The sequence below is a fragment of the Chelonoidis abingdonii genome, chromosome 4 (genome assembly GCF_003597395.2).
Source record: "Chelonoidis abingdonii isolate Lonesome George chromosome 4, CheloAbing_2.0, whole genome shotgun sequence".
In the NCBI taxonomy this organism is placed as follows: Eukaryota; Metazoa; Chordata; order Testudines; family Testudinidae; genus Chelonoidis; species Chelonoidis abingdonii.
Window position 1 is genome coordinate 33,340,391 of NC_133772.1, and position 13,760 is coordinate 33,354,150.

Genomic DNA, 13,760 nt, shown 5'->3' on the forward strand with positions numbered 1-13,760 from the left:
AAAGCTGGCATGCTATTCACCAGTGCTTGTGCCTATAGTTCATCAAAGTATATGAGTTGGATTTCTTCACCAGGCAAAGACTCCTGCCAACACAGTAGGATTTCCCATGGTTGTAGCTCTGCATGTGCTCTTCAAGTCTTTCCTGACACTCGTGACCCACAAAATAGGGTGCATGTTAGTGCAACAATAGTGAACAGAGGTAGAGAAGATCTGAAGGTGTGAGACTTGATTAGATGTACACCAGTTTCACCTGTGGAGTTTGGTTATAAAATGACTTAATCCTTTTTACTCTCTGACCTCCATGTTCAGTTCAGCGACCTTGCCTGGCAGGAAATTCCTGCATAAATAACACTTCCTTTTTTATAGGTTCTAAATTATTTAATTTCAGCAGGTGGCCCCTTGTTTTCACATCCACCATCATGTTCCCTAGCCACACCACTCTGTCAAACTCTATTTGGAGAGTCTCTCTATCCTCCCTTGTTTTAGTCACTGAAATAATTCTGTGATGTGTGCAAGTGTCATCGTCCATTTGCTCCTCCTACCTTGTGCAATCTGAGAATTTCCCTATTTATGCTCTGGGTCATTAATATATGTAAGACTGCTCGCAAATCTAATTCCTAAGACACCCTCCCTATGTACTGCCACTTCTCATGATTCAGTCTGTGATGCACAGGTAAGGAGCAAATAACCATGGTTACGAATATATTTTCTGTCATATTTCAGGGTTGGGCTAAGTGGAGGGCTTTTAAAAATAATGTGGAACCTCACTAGTTCATGCTGACTGAGAGCCACTGGAAACTAGAAAGTAATGGAACAAACTTCATAAAGCAGTGTTAATGTATGACTTGGCAGTTTAGTTTTAATTGCAATACTTAATAGGGTGCTAATTCTCGAACCAGTGGAGGTCAGGGGACCTCATTACAGCCCTTTCAGTAGTGTGGAGAGAGGGCTAGGTTTGGTGTGAGATGGGGATATGGGGCGAGGGGACCCACCGAAGTGGATTAGGGAGTTTCCCCTATCCTAGTGAACCATGGACTTTTATTGTATTAACCTTTTCAAATAACTCTGGTAGGCTTCATAGACATGATATTCACTAAAGAAACCAATCCCTCTTTGAGATGAGGTTGTAATGATAGCAGCGGTGTTGCTGCCCCCTTTCTGAATTACCCTTGCAGTCGGCTTTCCTGGAGCAGCCTTGGCTGTGTTTGCTTGGCACTAATTCCCCAATAGCTATTTTGTGAGGGAGGGGGTCGAAACGACATGTGGCCTAGATCCACAAAAGTGATTAGGCTCCTAACTTCCATTGACTTCAGTGCGAGTTAGGATCCTACCTAGTGTTGTGGATCTGGGCCAATGGGCCTGATTTTTCAGGCATGCGGAGCACGTACAACAGCTAAAGTCTGTGAACTGTAAATGTGCAGAAGCCCCCACTTAACAGCTTTCCAGTCCTACTGAACAGTGAATGGCCATGTAGCATATTCTTGCCAGTATCTCTGCTCTATTGCACTTTAGTGACTGGGCCTGCAACCTGAGTGCGCTTGAGCATAGTAAGTTGTTTCTCATGGACTTGAGTTAAGGCTACACTGTGAAGTTGGTGAGTGGGGATGCATGAAATGTCCAGCTTAAGAGGAAAATCCCATTGTGCTAGGTGTACAGATCAAGGTCTACCCTAACCAGGATATACAATCCAATTCTTCTACCCAAACAAAAACCCTGCTCAGCCCATTGTGGTTTTTTTCATGGTGTTTTAATTATAGTATCCTCAAAGGTTGCCATGAAGGGGTTTGTTCAATAGTCTCCTCTTCCCATTGTCCTGAACTAGGCAGGATGGAGCTTCCTCCAGTGTCTCACTCGCTAGGCTTGCGCTTGTAGTCCTCCATATGTGCCAGAATCCAGCCCGAGGGGATCAGGAAGGCTGCAAACATTACAGTTAGCGCGATGGCTTGATCCTGCCAATGGGAGGGAAATCAGAGGTCATATAGAGTCTTCTGCAGCATGAATCAGTGTAGAGATGGGACATCATCTTATTGAGATTTAGGGGTTCAAACTGTAGCTGGCTCCAGTGCATCTCCATTCTGGGTGCACCCCAAAGTCCTACTGACATCCGTCAGAAGTTTGGGTGTCCAGGGAACATGGGAACAGGTTTACAGAGAGACGGGGGGGAGGAGCTATGGGTAAATGCACTGATTCCCTCTAGCTCTAGATTAAATGTGGTTTGATATGTCCATTTAGTTCTGTTGCTGCATGTCTGTGTGCAGGTCTGTCTCCACTTACGCTGGGGTTACGTTCCACAGTCAGTGCGTAAAGCGAAAATAGTGTATAGTCAAAATTACGTTGAGTGTAATGGCGGGTGGAATCGCCCGCACTACAGAAACAGTATTTAAATTGTTGTTTTTCTCTTTTTTGTTTGTTTGTTTTTTTCTTGTTTTTGCCGACTGCATAAAGCTGAAATTGTGCATGTTAAATGCTCCTAAGATGTGACAGACCTGTATTGCTGCATCTCAGTTTGGGCACGGGAATCAAAGTAACCCAGCTCCCTAGCCCAGAGCCTGCCATTAGCTGGGACCTGGTTTGGGACAATGTGGTTCATTAGACTTGTTTCGAAAAACAGAATGACTCCAAGCTCCACTTGCTGGCATAGAGCCAAGCTTCCCTGTTCTGGTTTGGTTACTTCCCATAAAATTCATCCCACGCAGGCAGGACTAGGTTTAACGTATCAGCAAGGTTCCAGGCGTAGGACATATTCAAAGCAGCCCAGCAATAACTGCTTGCTCTCGACCTTCCAAGGTCACTGATCAGTGCCATGAGCTCGCTAGCTCCTCAGATTCAGCAAGAAGGTCGTGGCCTGGGACTGCATTCCCAAAGGGCACAGTGACAATCAGTCTGACTTTCAAATCACTTTGAGGTGCCAAGCACAGTAGCAATGGCCTGGACAAAGTTTCACCTAGTACCAAGTTATCTGCGCTGGCTGCAAACAGTCTTAAGTTAACTCTACATACAGCTGTAATACATTAACCCTTTGTGCTCTGTTCCTGAGAGCAAAGCATATTACTAGAATAAATCTTCGGACTAAAGTTTGAGGTTCTTATTCAATTTTTATTTAGACCTTAATCTGGCAAAGCTTCTCTGAGTAAGGAATGGGGAACTGAGTAGCAAGTCAGCACCTCAGGATTGGACTCTCTTGAGTTTAGTATAGGCCTGGCTCCGCACAATCTCTTGGAAAAGGAGAGGAAAGCAGGAAAACAACAGGATTCTGCACAGCTACACGACGGTAGCAGATGCAATTTCAACTGGGAAAATTCCCCTTTTAAAGGCTTAACGAAAATGATGGTTGGTTTGGAGGGGAGGAGAGGCGAACTGACAGAGGGAGGAGTGAGATAGTATCTATAGAAATGCAAACAAAACAAGAGTAGAGTGAAGCAAACTGCAACACAGCCTCTTATGAGACACCCAGATGCCCTGTCGCTAGATTTCAGAGCTAGAGCTAAAACGGTAGGCGGTTGGAGTATGACCCCCACCTTTGCCCCACCCCCAACAAGGGGAATGTTTTTTATAGCCAGAATGAGACAGAGTCTTCTTTTCATGACTTTTTTTTGTTTGTTTCTTTTTATTATTGGCCCATTGAGAAAGAGGCGCCCATGTTCACCTCTGAACATGGCACTCCTGGCAGGCTCCACAAAGCAGCGAGCTGGAGTATTTTAATGGAAGGAACAGAGTTTAGTTTCTGCCACTGTCTGTTTGTTTAAAGTTACACCATAAGTCAGCCTGCAGGTGACTGATCACCACAGTTTCCTGGTATGTGTAACAGATCTGACCAACAATGGATTCTGACTTAACCACTGTCTCAGCCTCCAGAGAGACTTCTTTTTTTTAACCCAGTAGATGCCAAACATTCAAGTTGAGTAAAAAGTAGACAGATTTTTGTCTCTGTTCACATAGTTTGTCCCCAATCCCTCAGTGAGCTCCATGTAGGTGGATCCCTGCATCTGTGCAATATTCCAGATTCCAATATCACACATGGAGATCTCTGCAGGATCAGAAGTCTTTCTTTGGGGTCTTCATCTTACCAACTGTGCAAACAGTTCACAAAGCAGGGAACTGCTTCTGCAGGGAAAGAACATTTCCTATCAAAATCAGGAACAGCACTAGCTTCTGTGATGGCACTGAGTGGAGCAGAGATGAGCCCAAGCCACACAGTGCGGATCTGGATCCCACCCTCCCTGCTATTAGAAGTCGGATTGTGGTTTGGCCTGTTACAGGCTGAGGCCTGCTGGGCATTCACATCCAAAGCTGAACGTCTCTGCCCTGCCCACTGGTGTAAACACAAGATGAAAAGAGGCCCTTTTCTGTCATTTGACTGATGAGAGAAGAAAGTAGAGCATAAAGAAAAATAATCCCTGGGAATCAAAGTGAGTCAACTTCAGTTACAGCCAGGCAGCCCCCCTGACTTCTGTGCAGTCACTGAGAGCAGAATTTGATCCATCATGTGATCTGATCAGCAATTTGTAAGAAAAGGGTTTTATTCTTGAGCGAAACTCATCACTTCCCTCTTTCTTTATACTTTTACTTTCATGTCCAAATGAAATTAAAGAAATGGAAAAACACCAGTTGCAGCATCTTCTATCCCCACCCCAAGGAAAACGTACTTAAGTTTCTCCTTTTCTTAAAAAGATGTCAGTATTTAGCTTTCTCCCTGCATGATTTATATTTTCTTTTCCATCAGAGCCCCTTTTTGCTGTCACACATAGGAGATACTTGTCCTTTTAGGTGATCCCAATGACACCAGGTACATTTTTAGTCAGTTTTGAGTGCCCAGAAGACAATAAATTGCTAGATTTACAATAATAGATCATAACTATTCCCCTAAACAAAAGGTTACTCACAGCTGGAGTGACAATCTCCTCTGGTGGTCCAGAAACAACATTTGCTCTGGGAACAATCTGATTCCTCACTGTTGCATTGAGCAACCTGAACACACGTTGAAAACCCAACATGGCCCTTCTACTGTGTTCTCTTTCAATCCAGGCTCTGTACCCTTTGTAGGGAGTGTAGCTAGTCCCAGCCTGTGGGCTGTGAGGCTGCAGCTGTCTGTGTCACAAGTTCCTTGCGTGAAGGCAGTTTAAGATTTGTAAGTTTTTGCTCTGGTGCCAGATGTCAAAGTGATAAACAAGTTCAGTTGCTTCATGTCTGCAGAATTAATTTGGTTCTGATTGGCTGGGGAGTTGCTTGGTCACACCCTCTGATAAGAACAGGCAGCCACATATGGTTTCCTAAGTTTAGCACAGGGGGACTTCTGGATGACAATGTCTGAACTTGCTTCATTTGTCAGTTTGGCTGTGTGAGATTAGTGCTATTTCACAGCTGAAAGGGGGACAACAAAGGCTGCAAGATGGAAACATCCAAGTGCATCAGAGCAGACCTTTGAAAAGCACTTCTATGAGGAAGAGATTTGCTTAAGGAAAGCATTTAATCTACAGAAATAGAATAAAGTCCTTTTTAAATTGGCATCAGAAAACAGAATTAATGTTTCTGAAGAAAGAGTCTAGTCTAGTGATTAAAGTGGGGCGACTAGGAATCAGGAAACCTGAGTTCTGTTCCTGGCTTTGCCATTGGTGTGTTGTGGGACTTTGGGTAACTGAGCCTCAGTTTTCCCCTTTGTAAAATAGGGGTAAACCTACCTGCCTTACAGGGGTGATTTGATGGTTGACCAATGTTTGTGAGGTGCTTGGAGCTCCTCAGAGGAACGGCACCAGAGTTAGCATGTTTCAGATGGGAAAAAGCAATAGAAAATGAACCTGACTGACGGATTAAATACATTGCTTGTGTGCCAAACCCAAATATGGTCCACAACACAGTGGAGCTCTCTGCAACAAACCCCTTTGTTAGGAGCATATCGTACTGGGATGTGTCTGAAACCTGACTTCTGTGAAAGAGTCAACAGAAGGGAGTTAACCGAGTACTCACTGCAGGTACTGCTTTTAGGAGGGGCGAGTGGATACAGGGAAATGAGTGCTTAGCTGTCGACCACAGAGCACGCTACACCTGAACCCATCCTCCTCCAGCAGGTGCTGCTGGGCCAGGCCCCAGAGTGCAGGGGCTTTGGAGCCTTCAGAGAGGCCCTTGCTGAGCCTCTTCTCATGTGGCATCATGGGAAGACAGTTGTAGTATAACCTGGTGACACAATAATCTCCCCGATGGTACTGCAACCCTGGACATGCTGTAGTGAATGTGCAGTGGTGGGGGTCAGTCAGCAGCTCTTAACGTGGCTGGTGGAGAGGGCTTGGATTTCTGCCCAGCCCCAGTTTTGTGGCCAGGAGCACATAGAGAGCCAGGCTTTGGGAGGTGGAGTCCCCCGCCTTTTTCCTTCCCACCCTGCTGCCAATCAGAACCGTTCGCTTTAACGACCTGAGCTGCTGCCAGGGGAGCTGCCATACCACCCTTCCTCTTGCATTCCCTGCAGCTGAACTTTGCTTCCTCTCAGCCTTGCCAGCATTCTAGATGTTTGTACGATGAACAGGCCTTTCAGAACTGGAGCTGGGTAAACAAAGACTAGTCGGAAAACCAAAGTCCAAGGCTGATCATTTATTCACAGGAAAGTCTGTGTCCAGGATGCTGCTGTCACTCCCTCTGGGTTACCCTGAATTTCTTCTCTCTTTCCATGTTTCATGGTTAAAAAGTGGGTTTCATGCTGGACTTGAGAAGTCCTGCGCTCACGGAAAGGGCACAGTCTAGAGGCAGTGGCAATCTGAGCTTCTCCCCTCACTGCTGTGCTAACATGCTGAGCTGCAGAACTACCTGGTGAGCTGCAGGGCCAGCTTTAGGCTGATTCCCCGGAATCAGGCCCTGCGCCTAAAAGGGCCCCCCTCCTGCACCTAAGAGGCGCCTTTTTAGTTTTTAATTTTTTTTTAACTCATCCGGCTCTGCTCCGAGTCTTCTTTGGTGGCATTTCGGTGGTGGCGGGGGACACTCTGGATCTTTGGCGGCATTTTGGTGGTTGGGGGTCCTTCAGTGCCATGGGAGACCTGGAGTGGACCCCCCACCACCGAAGCCCCAGGCCACCACCGGGTATTCGAATCGGGCCCTGCGGTTCATAAAGCCAGCCCTGGTGGGCTGAGAGAGTCGTTCAGTTTCCAGGCCTGTTATATCCTCGCATGTGAGTGCCAGCTGTGCTGAGTATTACTGAGTGACATGAACACCGCTCCATTAGGAAAAACTGAACCCGTGCACTCATTGGCCAAAAACCAACCACTGGCTGGTTACAGCTTCTGGTCATTAGTGACCTAGAGGTTTTCCTCTCTTTCAGATTCTTCTTTCCCTGAATTGCCTCTGAGCAGGGACAGGACCCCCGCAGCAATAATGATGGTTACCACTAGCCATTCCATGTATCAGGTTTCTACCCTTATGTGTGTTGGGTCTGCATTTCACAGGAGTGAAACATTCAGGCTTGAAGCTAAGTGGTGTTCTCTGCACAGACTCAGTGAAAGCTCCCCAGGTGTATGGGGCATTGCTCAGTGCCTGTGCTCTCACCTTCCCCACTGGCACCCTCCTCTTCAAATTCCTGTTTAAGAGGAGCTCAGACTGGATTGGAGCTCTGGTTACTGATCTGGAAAAACATTGCTTTGTTAATCACATTGAGCCAGGCTGTGCTAGCGATTTCAGGGTTGATCCCACAATGGCCCCCAACCAACCTACAGAAGTCACTAGGAGGGGAGATCTATTCCACAGACTTGAGCCTAGCCCCTGCTCAATTTTAGGATTAAGAAAGGAAGCTATAAACTCAAGGATCATCGCTGAGAAAGGGGAAAAGCATCCCTGTAACTTTCAAAGGCCAGAAGTGCATATGATTATTAGGCAATCCAGTCTTCTACTCCTCACTCCCATGCAGCCAGGTGTTAAAACACATCAAGGGAAAAACACAACCCTGTCTGTTTAGCTGCTGACAATCCACACAGAGCTCTCCCCTCTGGGCTCAAGAATCAGTGCCCTAACAAGGGTGAGGTGAGCGAGGCCCTTGCCTTGGGCACGGAAAGCTGAGGGGCACAGGGCAGCTACACGGCTCTCCTGGCTGCTGCTGTCTCTATGGCAGCCAGAGACGCTGGCGGACAGAGGGCTGAGCAGCCCCCCCGCTGCACATCAGGAGGGGGAGGGGGAGGTCGGAGGCACACACGTGCTGCACAGCCCTCCCCCCCACAGCCACCTGGAGGAGACACCGAGGGGGCTTCCAGTGGGAGACAGGATCATCTGCAGCCAGTGGACCTCACTCACCTGAACAGCTGCTGGGGCTTCACCCCCTCCTATACCCAGAGGCCCTGCCCCAGCCCCGAGCCCGCAACCAGCATCCAAACTCCATCCTGAGCCCGTATCCCTACCCCCTTCCCACACCCCACTCCTGCACCCAAACTCTGTCCCACAGCTTGCACCCCTCACTCCCTCCTGCACCCAGAGGCCCTGCCCCAGCCCAGAACCTGCAACCAGCACCCAAACTCCATCCCAGAGCCTGCACCCAGAGGCCCTGCCTCAGCCAAGAGCCTGCACCCTAGACTCCATCCCAGAGCCCAACCTCTTAACTGTCCTACACCCCATTCCCCTGCCCCAGCCCAGGGCCTGCACCCCAGACCTCCTCCCCCTACCCAAACTCCCTCACAGAACCTTAGGCCAGTGGGAGGCAGAGTTCGAGGGGGCAGGCTCTGAGTGTTCTGGACACCACCAAAATTTCTACAAACCTGTCACCCCTGATACTTGGGGAGGGGGGGGGGTGAGGAGGCGGGTGGCAAGTCAGTGGATGGAGGGGGGCATCCATTTTCAGTATTTTAATTTTTGGTACTGCATTGATTGACTGCTGTGTGCATTAATATAGTGACCCCCTGGGTCTTTGAATGAGGCTTTATTCTTTGGGGGAGGAGGTGAGCGGTGAGTCAGTGGCTAGAGTGGGGCAAATCTCCCAGATTCAAAATCTGGGACTGTGTCCATTGGTCCTTTTTGTTGCTTTTCTCTGGGCTGGGGGTTGCCCCAAAGGAAGGTGCTTGCTTCTAACCCCCGAGGCCATCAGTATGTCTGCTCTTCTCTAGTCAGCCCACTTGACAAGTTTGATTGTCCTTGGTCTGGCTCCCAGCCCCTCTCCAAGGATTGCAGCTGTCTGGAGGTGCCTACCTTCCAGCCTTCCTCATTCACACCTCATTCATTCAACAGGGCAATTGATTACAAAGTGGGGGGAAGATCTTATTCTACTTCTAGCAAAAAGACATTTTTCTTTTACCTTAATTATACTACCTTAGGGGCCCGCTATAACATATTACCAAGGTGCAATACAAAGTCATATAAAAGTTATACAAAAATGCATAATGCCAAGATTTATCTACAACTGCATTGATTGTCTGCTGTGTGCAGTAATATAGTGACCCCTGGGTCTTTGAATGAGGCTTTATACTGGAGGGGGGGTAAGGGGGTGAGCTGCGAGTCAGGGGCAAGCAGGTGGGCAAGTGGCGGGTGGGCAAAGAGGTGAGCAGTGAGCCAGCAGGGGTTCTAGGGGTGGGCATGGTAGTTTCTGGCAGGGGAGGGAGAACGTGAAAGGAGGAGAGTGGTAGGTGGGGAACTGACTAGGAGGGATGCAGCAAGCCAGCGGGGGGCTAGGAGGTGAAGAGGGGTGTGATGGTGTGGCCGAGCGGGGGGGGGGGGGGTCCAATTTTCTGCTGTGATCTGATAACCCTGGGCGTGCTATTTCTCCTTCTTCCCCCAACCTTCCTTTTCGGCCCACAACTGTTTAGCGGGGCGGCGCTGGGGAAGGAGGGTTTGTTTCCATGAGGCGGACGGCGCTGAATAGAGAGCTGGTTAAAATGATTTTGCGTTAAAAAATGCAGTTTCATTGAAATGTGTGGTAAAAACAGTATAATTTCAACTATATTTTCAGTATTTCAGTGAAAAATATTCAAATCAAAACTAAACAAAACCTGTAATTTAGGGTTTCATGTAAATTTTCATTTCAATTTGGTTTTTGAAAAACAAAACAACAAACATTTCAATTTGAAATGAGATGAAAAAATGTCATTTAATTTTTTTGTTGAAGAATTAAAATTGTCTGGAAGATTTTATTAACAAAATTGTTTCAAAATTTTCACTGCAATAAAATACGATTTTTTTTTAAAACCAATGCTAATAGATGAATGTATTGTCCTTGAGCTAACAATGTTGTTGGAATGAGAGCTCTTTGGTTCCCTCTACAGGTGAAGTGGGAGAATTGAGACTTTGTTCCTACCGGTTGGTGGATATAATCTGCATATTTTAAAGGAGTTCCAGAGATTCCCCAAAGCTGTACTATCCAGAGGTTCCCTGTGTTCCACACTCATAATCAGTAATATAGAATGCTAGTTAATTGGAGATGAGTGAAAGGGGGTGAAAGTGTGAGACTTCATGGATGTTATCCAAGGGGGAAAGTGGGCCACTCTAATCTAGAAGCTAGTGAGCCCAGACTAGGTAACCAGGCCCAAATAATGCTCAGTGGTTTGTGATGGGATGTTAGATGGAGTGGGATCTAAGTTACTACAGAGAATTCTTTCCTGGGTACTGACTGGTGAGTCTTGCTCACATGCTCAAGGTTTAGCTGATTGCCATATTTAAGGTCAGGAAAGAATTTTCCTCCAGGGTAGATTGGCAGAGGCTCTGGAGGTTTTTTGCCTTCCTCTGCAACATGGGGCATGGGTCGCTTGCTAGAGGATTCTCTGCAGCTTGAGGTCTTCAAACTAGAGTTTGAGGACTTCAATAATTCAGACATAGGTTGGGGTTTGTTACAGGAATGGGTGGGTGAGAGTCTGTGGCCTGCATTGTGCAGGAGATCAGACTAGATGACCATAATGGTCTCTTCTGACCTTAAAGTCTAAGAGCCTAAAGTAGACAACCAAGTTCTAATTAAAATTTAATTAGTTGGATTCTGGTTATGTGTCTTTGGTGGCCTATATGATATCTGCTCTAGGCTGGTCAAGTGGTGGTAGAGAACCAGAAAAGAGCTGGTAATTGAGAACTGTGCAAGAGCACACTAGAAGCAGCTAATATCAGTGGGCTGGAGTAAATCTACAGCAAAATGGACCTGCTGTATCTGTTTGAGTTAGATGGGGATGGATTTAAGGGTGAGGCATTGCTGGTGCTTTGCTGTGAACCAGAATTGTGGACAGTTGGGCATAACCCAGATGATCAGTTAGTTTGGTGATTGATTTGTTTGATTATCCAAAATAACACTGGTTGTGTTCCCCATTTACCAAGACTGTATGTGTGTGCGCAAAGGGAAGAAAACAGGATTAATAGTGACTAGGGTAATTATATTTGAACTTCCAAGAGTGGTACTTGTGAGTATGGTTGTAGATGGGGCTCAAATGTTTTATTTATTTAAAAGGAACTCTTAAATCTGACCCTTGCTATTCATATTAGGATTCCAGTACTGGATTGTCCATTCACAGGGAGCTGATCTGAATTCTCACTATTCACTTCTACCTGCAATTAACCTCTCTCTACCCACCCACGTTGATAATTCATCTCCATTCTGGCCTCCTAGCAGCCTTGGTTAATCTATTCCTAGCCACCCTCCTTCCCTGGACATGCACTTCTCCTTTATACCTTTCAATACAATACATCAAAAATCCTTTCATATGATAGTAGTAGAAGGGGCTAATAATCCAATTTTACCATTTATCTGATGGGGTGCTGCATATTTGATTCATTCAGATATTCTATAATGTGTATTTTTGGCCTGATCCTGAAGCACATTGAGTCCTCTTTACTCCTACTGACTTCATTTGGAGTTGAAGATACTCAGCATTTCACAGCACTGGGTCCTTGTAAATGGGAATGATTTGTGCTCGCAGAAATGTAGGGATTTGCCTATGGGTTTTGTTAGCAGCAGCTCAGTCACTGGAGGCGGAGTTCCCAGAAGAGCAGACAAAAGCCAGAGCCTTTCCTGCCAATAGATAAGAGGAAGAACCTTAATGGAAAACTTAGGTTTTCTGTCTAGTCTACTTAGACTGAGCTCATCTCTGTAGCATGTGAGTTAGTACAGTGAGGGCCTGAGCCAAAGTCCATAGAAATCAATTGGTGTCTTTCCATTGACTTCACTGGGTTTTAGATTAGTTCTATTTGGGTGGAGGGGATGGATCCCCTGACAGTGGCAAAGTGGAGATAGTCAGTCTCCCCAACCATGTGGGTGGTAGTTATAATGGCTGAGTTCAGTCCGGACCACGGGAGATGGAAGGGAAGTGGCATACAGTGGCTCAGTTACTGTTACAGTGGGATGGCTGATCAGCAGCATACATGAAATGAGTTAGTTGGGGCTTGCTTCGTGGCCAGCAGACTGATGGCCATGCCACAGAAACCACTATTACAACTGGCATTAACTATCCCCCTTTTAACACTCTCCACAAAAAGAGCAGGGAGAGAATGGGGGGCGGGGGGTGCAGAATGACCTGTTCTTTAACCCCTGAAAGTTTAATGTCCAGGTCATTGCAGGGGAACACAAATGGTGTCATGGGGAAATTGTATGGTCAGTTCTGGTGCGGTACTAATTCTGTAGATTAACAATAGGTCTTTGGTCACCCATTTTGTTAATCTGGCACTTTTCACCACCACTAAATTCACTTACATTCATGGCTCGTAGCCCTCATCCCCTGTAGTTAGAGCTCAGGTAATAATATGCTCATGACTCAAGTCATAGTCCTTATCTGTAAGGGGCAAGAACTTTCATTTATTATATGTTTACATCGTGCTCAGCACAATGGGGTCAAAATCTATCTGGTTTCTAGGCACTACCACATTATAAATGTAAAATAATAAAAGCAGGTGTGATGTTCCACTCCATATTCTTTGTGGAGGTATGCTTATGAATATGACATAACTGGAATATGCTTTATGTAAAATGCTTCATGTAACAGAATTGGAAAGGTTATACTTTGCTGAATGTGTTTATCCCATTAGTATCATTTCTGTAGCTGAAATTAGGAATATTGACCTGTGTATCTGTAGTTCATATTTGCTGCTTTGGGTCTCTCCCACTGCTAACACTTCAGCTACAATAATGTAAAAGCCAGACACTGCTAATGACTCATCAGCTAGTACAACAGGTTGTGAAAACATTTTGTCTTGCCTTCCTGCTGATATTCCATTCTGCTAACTCACGGACTCCGGGACACTACAGTCAGGTGGTCTGGTCATCTGATATGAACATCACCTGGGACTTTTTGTAACTTTCGGAGTGAAGAAAGGGGGTCATGTTTAGGAGACAAAGGATTCCTGCCTTATGCTAATCCTATTTTAAGGGAGAGGAATGAGGTAATCCTGGTCATCAGTGCTCCCCGACTATCCCACCCAAGATGACTGCTGGAAACAACTAAAGACTGAACTGGGGACAAGCCCTAGACCCAGACTGGAAGGGTATCCAGTCTGTGCAAAGATTCTTGTTATATATAGTATCTCACCCTCACAATTGTTCCAAGTTTCCTTAGTGTATTAAGCCTAGTTTGCACGGTCTGTTTTATTTTGCTTAGCAACTTACTTTGTTCTGTCTATGACCACTTAAATCCTACCTTTTATACTTAATAAAATCACTTTTGTTTATTAATAAATCCAATGTAAGTAATTGTTACCTGGGGGGTGGCAAGGAGTCTGCCCTCTTTTTCAAAGTAAACAGAGATATGCACAAATTCTTATGAGCTTATACTGCACAGTTTTCTATGCAGCATAAGACATATTTTATCTGGGGTTCAGGTTCCCAGAAGGGCTGT

The 13,760-nt window shown here is 46.0% G+C and overlaps 1 long non-coding RNA gene across 1 annotated transcript; it reads right to left on the reverse strand.

The window, feature by feature from the left end:
- Nucleotides 1-1,725: 1,725 nt before the first annotated feature.
- Nucleotides 1,726-6,798, reverse strand: LOC116836372 (uncharacterized). Its single transcript, XR_004376449.2, has 2 exons — nt 4,884-6,798; nt 1,726-1,949 (listed from the first exon to the last, which is right to left on the reverse strand). It is a non-coding gene; the product is annotated as an uncharacterized LOC116836372 (long non-coding RNA).
- Between the last annotated feature and the right edge of the window lie 6,962 nt (nt 6,799-13,760).